At 41.7% G+C, this 10234-nt stretch overlaps 1 long non-coding RNA gene across 1 annotated transcript in view; it reads left to right on the forward strand.

Annotated features, from left to right (window-relative positions):
• LOC104855438 overlaps positions 1-9138 on the forward strand; it is a 9616-nt gene extending 478 nt beyond the window's left edge. Inside the window, exons 2-3 of the long non-coding RNA XR_778405.2 lie at positions 7538-7683; positions 8847-9138. This is a non-coding gene — a long non-coding RNA (uncharacterized LOC104855438). The remainder of the gene's footprint in view (positions 1-7537; positions 7684-8846) is intronic.
• The last annotated feature ends 1096 nt before the right edge of the window (positions 9139-10234 follow it).

Here is a 10234-nt window from a genome sequence, read left to right on the forward strand (position 1 = left end):
CCTCCCGGGCCCGGGGGCGGAAGGGGGGAGGGGAAAGCGGACGCTCCGGGGAAGGGAGGGGGCAGTCGGCGCTGCGGCCGAGACTCTAAGCCCCGAGGGCCGGGAAGGGCACAGGACGCCCACGAAAGCCAAAAACGGAACCTAATGGGTGGTGGTGGGGGGAAGCGGTCCAGAAATGAAAAAGGGAGAATGGAAAACTGCAATGCCAAGGGCGCGCGGTTGCGCGGCGCGCACGCAGAAACCCACCGGGAGGGAGGCCACTCAGCGCTCTCGAGTCCCCCGACTCTAAGCCCCGAGGGCCGGGAAGGGCACAGGACGCCCACGAAAGCCAAAAACGGAACCTAATGGGTGGTGGTGGGGGGAAGCGGTCCAGAAATGAAAAAGGGAGAATGGAAAACTGCAATGCCAAGGGCGCGCGGTTGCGCGGCGCGCACGCAGAAACCCACCGGGAGGGAGGCCACTCAGCGCTCTCGAGTCCCCCTCGATGTCCTTTGAGCTGCCACGAGGGCACAGAGTGGCTCAGAAAAGCCTCTAGCTCCGTTCTCCCACGGGGTGCCTGAAATGGAAATGGTTTGGGAGAGGAAACAGGACCTCAGACTGCAAGATTGTAGCGCTCTCTCCACCCAGTTGAGTCCCCGTCCCCTGTCCTGGCCACTCTACCAAGCTCTCAGGTAGAGAAGCCCAGGAACAGGATGAGTGCCTCGCGTCCTGGCCGCCTGTTTGGGGGACACAACACGGGCGGGGGGTTGTTTACACATGTGTCCAGTGCAATATGGGAAAAGGATTTTGAGAGTGAAGTGAGGAAACAGGAGAGAAAGCAAGTCCTTACTCTGGATGCTAGAAGATGGTAGGGACGATGCCTATTCCTAGGTGTGAGAATGATACTCAAGGTAAGTGGGAGGGTGCCCTCCTTCTCAAAGATGCATGCCACTGCCAAGGTACTGAGAGGTGAAATGTCAAGATGCCTGCAGTTCGCGAGTGACTCAGCTAACATATATAGGCACACACTCAGAGAAAGTATGGCAATCTGCTAACAGTTGTTGCTTCCTAGTAAGTGGATGAACAGGCGTTCGTTTTACTACTGTTCCTTCAGCTTTCTTGTATGTTTGCAAAATATCGTAATAAAAAAATTAGAGAAATCCCTTATAGCCCCTGAACGCCAAGAAATTGGAACGCGGCTTCTCTCCTTGTCCCGCGTGGGACAAATCTTTGAACAAGTAGGGCTCGAATTTAGTGGCATCTAGACGAAAAGAGCCATGGTAGCGCGAGCCTGAGGCTGTTACAACCCCGGGCGCCGCAGTCCCGGGAGGGGTCGCGTGAACCTCGGAGCAGGTGGGCAGCGGCGCGTAAGGCGCTATGGAGGAGCTGCTCGGAAAGTGGGGCCCGGGGGTTGGACACGGGCAAAGGCTGGTTTTCCAGCAGCTGTCAGTGACCCCAGGGCTCTACTCTGACTAGGTGGGTCGAGCTGTGCCGCGGACTAGCAAGGAAACCCGCGGATCGCGGAGAGCCTTGCGCTGGTAGCCTTGGCCGCGCTATCCTGGGGAAGCTTAAATTGCTGCAGCTGTAGTCAAGTACGGTGCTCGGGCGCTGGGAGTGGGGATCAGGTACCTAAAGAAAGCACCAACAGTGAAGCACACAAACTCACGCATTGAGACAGGCGCACATCCGAAAACAGTATACAAAAATAAAACCACGGATTCCCCCGGGCTCGGGGCTCCAGTGTCTTGGGCTACTTGACTCTTAACGTTGTTTTACTATGGTATTTCTGTAGAGCTGATGTAAAAACCCTGCCCTGAGTTTCTTGCAAGGGCACTGTCAAAGACTGAAGGCGTTGCAGTCTCTGTGCAGACTTTCTGTGGCTTTTTTGGGTGGGTGGGTGGTGAGCGGGAAAGACAGTAGTCTTCCAGGGTCCAGCAAACTGTTTTGAAAAGTTAAGTAGAAAGATTTTACAGACCTATGTGTAAGTTTTCTTTTCCAGAAAAGGGTTTTAAAGGGCTGATAACGTGTACAGTTTAGATGGACGCTGAAACGTATTAGGAGCTACAGTTTTCACATCCTAATTTCAAACCCCTTCACGGACATGGCTGAAAGTCTGCCGAGGTGTCAGATGTGTCAGGACAAGCTTCTAAAGCCTCAGAGAGATCATTTATAAAGCTCAGGTGTCCTTGGGGTGAAATGATTTTTTTGGCCTTTTAAGGCTGGGTGGGCAAATTTGCTTGGTTGCTGCATAAAGCATTTATTTCCCTACCTAAATTGAGAAAATTCCAGAGCTGTAAGATGAAAGTTAAGTTTGTGGCGTGTCCTCTGAAGAAAATGGCAAAAGCTTTTTTTTATTAAACTCCTTTTGCTACGTCAGCAAATTAGAGAGCCAGTTGAATATTGATGAATTCTTTGAGGGTGAGTAATATGGCTACAGGCCGAGAAAGTAAGGGAGGGCAGGCTTAAGTATTTACTCAAGTGAACAATCTTTAAATATTTTTCAAATATGGCGTCTCAAGGATTTTCTTAGGACCTCTGAAGCCAACACTAACTCTGCAAGTGGCTTTTGATTTCTTAGGCCCTTTCCAACTTGACAAAAACTCACAGGACATGAATTACTATAAAACGTGGCCAGAGCTCATCTTGAGATTAGAAGAGGGATACAGCTCACCAACTGAGAGCTCCCCAGGCCTCCGACTGACTTGAGAGTCAGGCGACTTCTCAAGAGCAAGTAGGAACCCAGAATCAGATGAACAGTGCACCTTCTACTGTTTTTTTGTCACTTCTGAAATACTGTTTCCAAGCGGGTATTTTCAGGAAAACAGCACGTTTTTCTTTCCGTGTTCTTCTATGTAGCATTAGAAATTACCTTGATAAGAAATAATTGCACTTAGCCAGGGGAGAATTTGGCAATAGATTTGAAGGGTCTGAAGGCACAGCTGAGAAAAATAGATTAGCTCTAAACTGCACGTATTCAACAAGGAAGTTATGCATAACAAGGTATTTGGAAAATTTTGGGAAAGTGTTTTCTGAAAAACAGTTGTGAAAGAGTCTTTGGAAATAGATACTGGTGAATCAAGTTAAGCCGAAACTTCTTCTTTTTTTTTTTCTTTTTCTTTTTATTGAGTTTATTGGTACATTCTAGGTATACAGTACAGTTAAATTCATTACTGGGATCTTATAACTTTACATGACAGGTCTTGGTTTTAATTTTTTCCCCTTGTCCCTGCCCTCCCTTCACCCCCTCTGACCCTCCCCATTTCCAAACACTTTATTTCCATTTTTTCATTCTTCTTTTTTTTAATTACAGAGAAATTTTCTAGAGCTTAGCATTTTTATTTTAAATTAAAATACCTTTTATGATTTTGTTTTTTGTGAAGGCCTTAAGTTAGAGAAACAAGACTTTCCTTATGTTGTAAATATCCAGAAATATTCAGAGAGATTCAAATCAGGGCAGAGTTACATATTTAACTGAAAGAAAACAACTGGAATCCTATGCTGAATCTTCTACCTTCATATTTATAAGGACCTTTTTTCAAGGTTCAAGCAAGGGCTAGTAGTGACTAGTGACAATATAATCACACCTGTCCTACTCCAGATTAAACAAAGAGAGTGTTCTTTGGTAATTTTTATTTTAATTTATGAAATTAGTTATGAAAGTAGTTCTTTGCAAAATTGAGAAATTTGGAGAAATTTTTCAAATCTTAACTTCTCCCTCCACCATGATCTCATCCAAAAAAACATAAAATGAATTAGTACATTTTTCCTTTTCTGCCAAAGAGCAGCTTAGTGAGTCGTTCATGGATTTTGCTTTTGATAGTGAGGTCTCTTTCCTATTTCAAAGATACAGCATTGCTGCCTTCAGGGCTGCTGAGATTTTGTCTTTAAATACAGCATGCTTCTCTTGTTGGGTGTGTATTATTATTGTCTTAATTACTCTTGGATTTTTGCCCAATAAATAAAAGACTATCTCAGACAATTGTCCCTTTGAAGGAAGGAAGGCCACAAGGAAAGCATAGGATGTCCTTAGCTTCTCTTGACATTATGTTGGTCCTACAGTGTGACTGTCCTGTAAGTCAGCATGACTTCTTGTTCTTTACACACAATGTGACCTAACAGAGCAAAGTGTAATGACAGAGGCTTGGCTGCAGAAATCCCATCTTTTGTGTGCATGGTAGCCAGAAACAGGGTTCAAGTGTAATCCTAGGCTAGATTTGGCAGCTTGCTTTCACCATAAAAACTATGGTACTATTTCTAATCTTATACTTATACGTCTGGTACTTTCCTGGGGTCTCACCCAATTATGAAAAAGAAAAAAGAGAAAGAAACTCCAATATATATCAGTGTCAACATGTCAAATGTAATCTTGCTCAGGGAGGCTGAAGTACATTTGGACAGTTGGTTGCTTTATTTTTATTTAAAAAATTGAAGAAACCCAAACAAACCAACCCAGGAGTGACCAGCCCAAGGAGGTCCTGTCAAAAGCACAAGGCTCTGCCAAGTCTGAATGACATCATTTTCAGGATCTTGCAATGTAAAGGGAAAACAATCCAAGGGGCAAATAATATCTTACAGGATAGAGGGAAGAAGAGGGAACAGGAAATTGAAGCCTGCCAAGGGATGCTATCTTTGTTTAAACCCAAGACACAGCTAAGTGTTTTCCAAGCATGAAATACTTTGCCGAGAGAAAGCAGGGAAAATCAGTGTATATAACTGAAATATTTCCCTGAACATTAACACTGAACTATCTGGAACTCACTGGAAGTTCTTGTTCTTCTCCCTATAGCTGTTTCCAGTTTTTTTGAAAATAATACTTGATTGGTAGAATTTCTTAGGCTGATGGAAAATGTTGTCTCTTTTACTCTGTCTCTTAAAATATTTTTTTTTCTTCATGCAATGCTGGGACTTGAACCCAGGACCTTATGCATGCTAAGCAATTGCTCTACCACTGAGCTCCTGTTCACAGCCCTTAAAATAATTCTTGGATTACAATGGGATTTGGTTTTTCAGTAGTTTAATGACAAGTAAGGCTCACCCATTGGCATGAGAAAGGAAATGGAGATTTGGACCCTGTTTTAAATTTTAGCACTTACCCTAAACACAGGGTAGTTTCTTTAGCCTAAGTCCTCAGAAATGCATAAGCCATAGGCAGGGGAGTGTGATAAGAGTGAGATGGACAGTCAGGGCCAGAGCAAAAGACAGAAAGAAAGGAAGGTGAAAAAAGAAAAAAAATCAACACCTCCACATTAAAGTCTGCCCTCACTAGGTCACTGGGTGACCATCTCAGTTTCACCACTGGTCTCTAAACTGAGTTCTGCCTCTCTCTGTGATCCTGAGTTTTGCCCTCAATTTTATCACATTGATTCTTGGCACAAAAATCACATGACTGCAAAGCATAACTTTTGAAGGCATTCAAGGCCCACTCCCACCTGGCTGCAATCTGCTCCTCTGGCTGCACCCTTTGCAGGAGAGCCTGTCTCTCCCATTTCCTCATCCTTCAAGGCCCAGATAAACACCACCTCTTACTCAAGGCCTTCTCAGCCTCAGAGTGGGGGCTTTTTAAAGAAGCAAGTAATGCTGCGACTGTCTTCTTTAGCAGACATGTAGTGCCTACAGGGCAGGGATATATCTGCATCTTCTCAGCACTTGTGCAATAACCTACATCAGTCGGTGTCCAACACATATTTGTCAAATGGACACAAAGCTGAGAAAGAGAAAGAAGGACAGAGGGCTTTAAAAGGTACTTTGTTGATGGAGATAATGATTAACACCCTGCAGCAGCAGCTTAAGTGTCTTTCAGTAGCCTTGGTGCTGACAAAGGTGGGCATGTTGTCTTAACAGAAGTCCATCTGGGACTGGCATTTGAAACCCATCCCTGTAATAATATGGAATTAAAGCCTTGAAAGGGCCTTGGATAAGGCATGGTGTACAAAAACAGTGCTTCAACAGATCACTTAGCTTAAATGGTAACCCTGTGAACTAGGCACAAATGATGGTAAACCTACTTCTATCTCAACAATTGGAATATCTCAGTCTCACGGCACACAGGAGTGAATTTTCTGATTTAGGAAGAGAAAGAGTGGAACAGCTACTTTCCTCTATGCTGATTATATATCAAGGGATATGCTAGGTGCCCCCTTCCACCAGCTACTCTCTCCCTCCTTCCTTCATCCCTTTCTCTTACACATTCACAAGCACACATGTGATATTTTTTTGGGGGAGATACTGGGTATCGAACTCAGGACCTTGCTCTTGAAAGGCAGGTGGTGGTACCACTGAGCTAAATCCCCGGCCCATGCACACACATGATTTTAATGAACCTTTAAATATTAATCAATTTCCTATTAAACTAGTCATAAAAGCATGTTTTCAAATATAAGTAAATTTCTGACAAAAATTAATTGAAATAATCGAGAAACTTACTCTCGTATACTAATTTGATGGAGAACTGAAAATATGTTCCCCGGGCCGGGGATTTAGCTCAGTGTTCCGCTGCCTGCTTCAAAAGCGAAAGGCCCAGAGTTCACTCCCTGGTACCAAAAAAAAAAAAAAAGAAAAAAAGAAAATATGTTCCGGTACCAGGGATCAAACTCAGGACCTTGCACTTGAGAGGCAGGCGTGGCTTCACTGAGCTAAATCCCTCATACACACTTTCTGCCTGGATTGAGCCTAACTGCTTTTTGGTAGTGACAGAGCCTTCCAACTGGAGGATGTTCTTTTTTCACTGGAAGTTTTAAAAAAAATCATTAAATATTTTTATGAAATTAAAACAACATCACCCCTTATTTAAAATTTAGATACATTTATCATCAGAAAAATGTGATTTTTTCCCCCTTAGTGGAGTGAAGGTTAGAACAGATGAAATATGAAACAAAAATGAGAATTAATTTGTAGTTTGAGCCATAAAAGCAGAATGTTTTTGAAGAGATTATTTTATTTTGATTGCAGACTGTAAATTATTACAGGGAGTTGGTGCAGGCATGACATTGAAGCTTACTTTTAGGTTAATTTGTTCCTAATCTGACCCACTCTTGGCAATGACAAGGGCTAGAATTTCTCTGACCTCAGAGAAACCAGCCTCACTGTGGCTTTAGGACTTCTCTCCTTTCTCTCTCACTCACTCTGGGTTTCATTTGGGGTTTTGTCATGCAATGCAGCTCAGAAAATAGAATAAATATCCTGTGGGCATCATGTGGAAAATGAACTTTTCTTTTAAAGATATGTGTGTATGCATACATGTTTAAGTTGTAGACAGACCTTAAAGACATCTTGATAGAGAGAAGTATTTGGCTAAAAGTCAAAAAAGTTAGCTGTAAAAGGTGAATAATTTACATCAGTATGGCATTTATATAATTAAGTGTATGTGACAAAGTTAAAAGAACATTGAAAATAACCTTGATGATTTAAACATTTCTCCTCATAACTGTAGAGTACCAGTGCCTTCCACTGGTATATTTCTAGATGGCTGGCAAGGATTCATTTTTATTCCTTTACGTTTGAAAGCTGCCATTAGCATTTACTTCTTTGATTCAGAGTAAGTCCTCCTTTCTTGTTGCAGAGCATCTACAAATAAATGCTGACAGAGCCATGCATGGAGCAAAGGGCCAGCCTGTCATTTGCCTGCCAGAAATCTGTACCCTCCCGCAACCGTACCAGCCGCCTGTGCCAGGTTAGCCCTTCTCAGCTACTGTGTTTCATCATTCTGTAAGTAACTTTGATTCTTGCATCACCCTTCAGGTAAATTACGTGAACCTCATCAATGGCCAAAGCAGAATTGGGTAAGAACAAAGCAAAATACCTGGGTGGGTGATCAAAATAAAATATATGGGGCCAGGGATTTAGCTCAGTGGTTCCGCTGCCTGCCTCGCAAGCACCAGGTCCTGAGTTCAATCCCTGGTACCAGAAAAAGAAAAAAGAAAAGCTATCAAAATAAAATATATAAAATGGCTTAGTATATGAGCCATGAAAAATGCATATGTGCTTGGAATCATCTCCAGATTCCATAGCACAATGCAAACGCTATGTGAGTGGTTGTTATACTGTACTGTTTAGGGAATAATGACAGGAAAAGTCTGTACAGGTTCAGTGCAGACAAAAACTCTTTCTGAATATTTTGACCCATGGTTACTGAACCATCAGTTTGGAACCTGCAGATCTAGAGGGCAGATTGTCATTACATAGGGCCCCCATTTCCCCACTTTAGAGGATTGTTGAGTTTGTATTATTACTAATATGTGTACCATTATACCATTAGAAACAATGTTTGAGCTCCTACCAAGTGTCATCATTTATATTGTTTTGTTTCCATTTCATACTTTTTTCTTTAGGGTTTAAATGCCTTTTTAGTGTCCTTCTATAAAACTAAATAGAAGCTTTTTAGTCAGTCAGTCAGTCCTTTGACTTGCATCTTGTAGGCCTTATTTTCCCAGAAGAAAGAAAGTATAACCGAGGTAAAGATGCAGCAGTGACATAGCCTGTATTTTTCCACACAGTTGGTGTCTTGCCATATGTATTTACATAAATGCATTAAGGAGTATTGTACTTATATAAACACATGTATTTACATAAATACATAAATCAGTTGAAGAATGTACTTGTGGAATTTGCCAGTGTGATCAGATTGATGGGGTGGTAGCAACCTGTACAGTGGTCCCCAGTGGCCCCCACACCCTGGTATTCACACGTTTGTGTAATTCCCTCCTGAGTGTGTGGATGGGACCTAGAGACTCTTCTAACAAATAGGACAGAAGTGATGGGATGTCTCTTTTGGGACTGAGATACAAAATACACCGTGGAGTCCTGTGGCCTCTTTCATTCCTTCGCCTTCACTTTCCTTTTTCTCTCTTCATCATCTGCCACATCATGAGGATGCTTGGAAAGCCTATGGAGAAGGCCGGAAGAGAGGAACTGAGGTATCCCGCCAGCAGCCACTCGAATAAGCTTGGAAGCAGATTCTCAGTTCCAAGTAAGACTTTTTGCTGATTGTAGCTGCAACTCACAAGAGCCCCTGAACAAGAGGCACCCAACTAAATCCTGCCCAGATTCCTGACCCACAGAACATAGGAGACAATGAAGACCTGTTTTTTGGTGGTAATTTGTTATTCAGCAATAGATAACTAATACAGAAGGTCCTGTACTTGTATAACTGACACTAGTTTATAAGCTGAAATCTAATCTCATTTGTTTTCTTTTGTAAATGTTTTAGAAAATCATAGGACTGAGTCTCTCTCTCTCTCAATAAACAACTATAATTACAATTTAAACAGGATATTGTAGAGATCCATCATAATGATTACCACTAATTAGAACTAACAGACATCTTTGTGAAAGTCAGCTTTCTCTTTACAATAAACACTTGTCTCTTGATAATGTATTTCTTATGAACATGCTGTGTGTGTGTGTGTGTGTGTGTGACAGTACTATGCTTAGTTTAATGTTTGAGCAGGCTTTCATTATTGGTGAAGAAATAGAGGGATAGGGATATTTATATGCATTACAAAAATGGATTAACATTAAAATTAGGAACAAAAGTCTTTTTGCCCTTGACATTTAGGTATACTGTATACAGACTTATAAAAATCTGGCTTGCTATTTTCAGGCTATAATAATGAAATTTGAACATTACTTGGAGTCTCCTTTTATGGATGAAAATCTCATTATGGCTCTAATTTTTAAATATTTGACAAGCAATTATCTTAACAAAAGTTTTCGGACAGTTTTGGCTTTCCCAGAGATTGAAAGGTGAAAGTGTTCATTTCTTTTGATGGCAACAAAGCAATTGTTATTATTATCAGAAGTATGATGAACACTGTGTGATGGATTTTATAAATCATGTCACCTTAAAAATTAACTGAACATTACTACAATAAAGGAGGAAAACATTCTTTGGGAGTGGTGTTTCAAAAGGCAATAAAATTAGTCAATTAGCATGCAGTTTTTTTCTTAAAATGGTTTGATCTTTCCATCTTTAGAATGCCTTCTTTGTTTATGGACTGTTGGGCCCTCTTGTAGTACCAGTTGTTTAGTCAGTCAGTAGACTGAGCATCTGCTGGATACCTTCACCGTGTACTATTAAGTGCAAAACAAACAAACAAATAGGAGACAGACTCCCTCAAGCACAAGAAGCATACAGTTGAGTTGAGAATATCAAATGTGCACTTTAAATGGTCAAAGTGTACACTTACTGAGTTAAAGATATGTCCAACTCAACATGTACAAGTTACTATTGAAGTTTGAAAAAGTTGTGCTTAATTAT

The sequence above is a fragment of the Fukomys damarensis genome, unplaced genomic scaffold (assembly GCF_012274545.1).
Source record: "Fukomys damarensis isolate Sample0158 unplaced genomic scaffold, DMR_v1.0_HiC HiC_scaffold_39, whole genome shotgun sequence".
In the NCBI taxonomy this organism is placed as follows: Eukaryota; Metazoa; Chordata; class Mammalia; order Rodentia; family Bathyergidae; genus Fukomys; species Fukomys damarensis.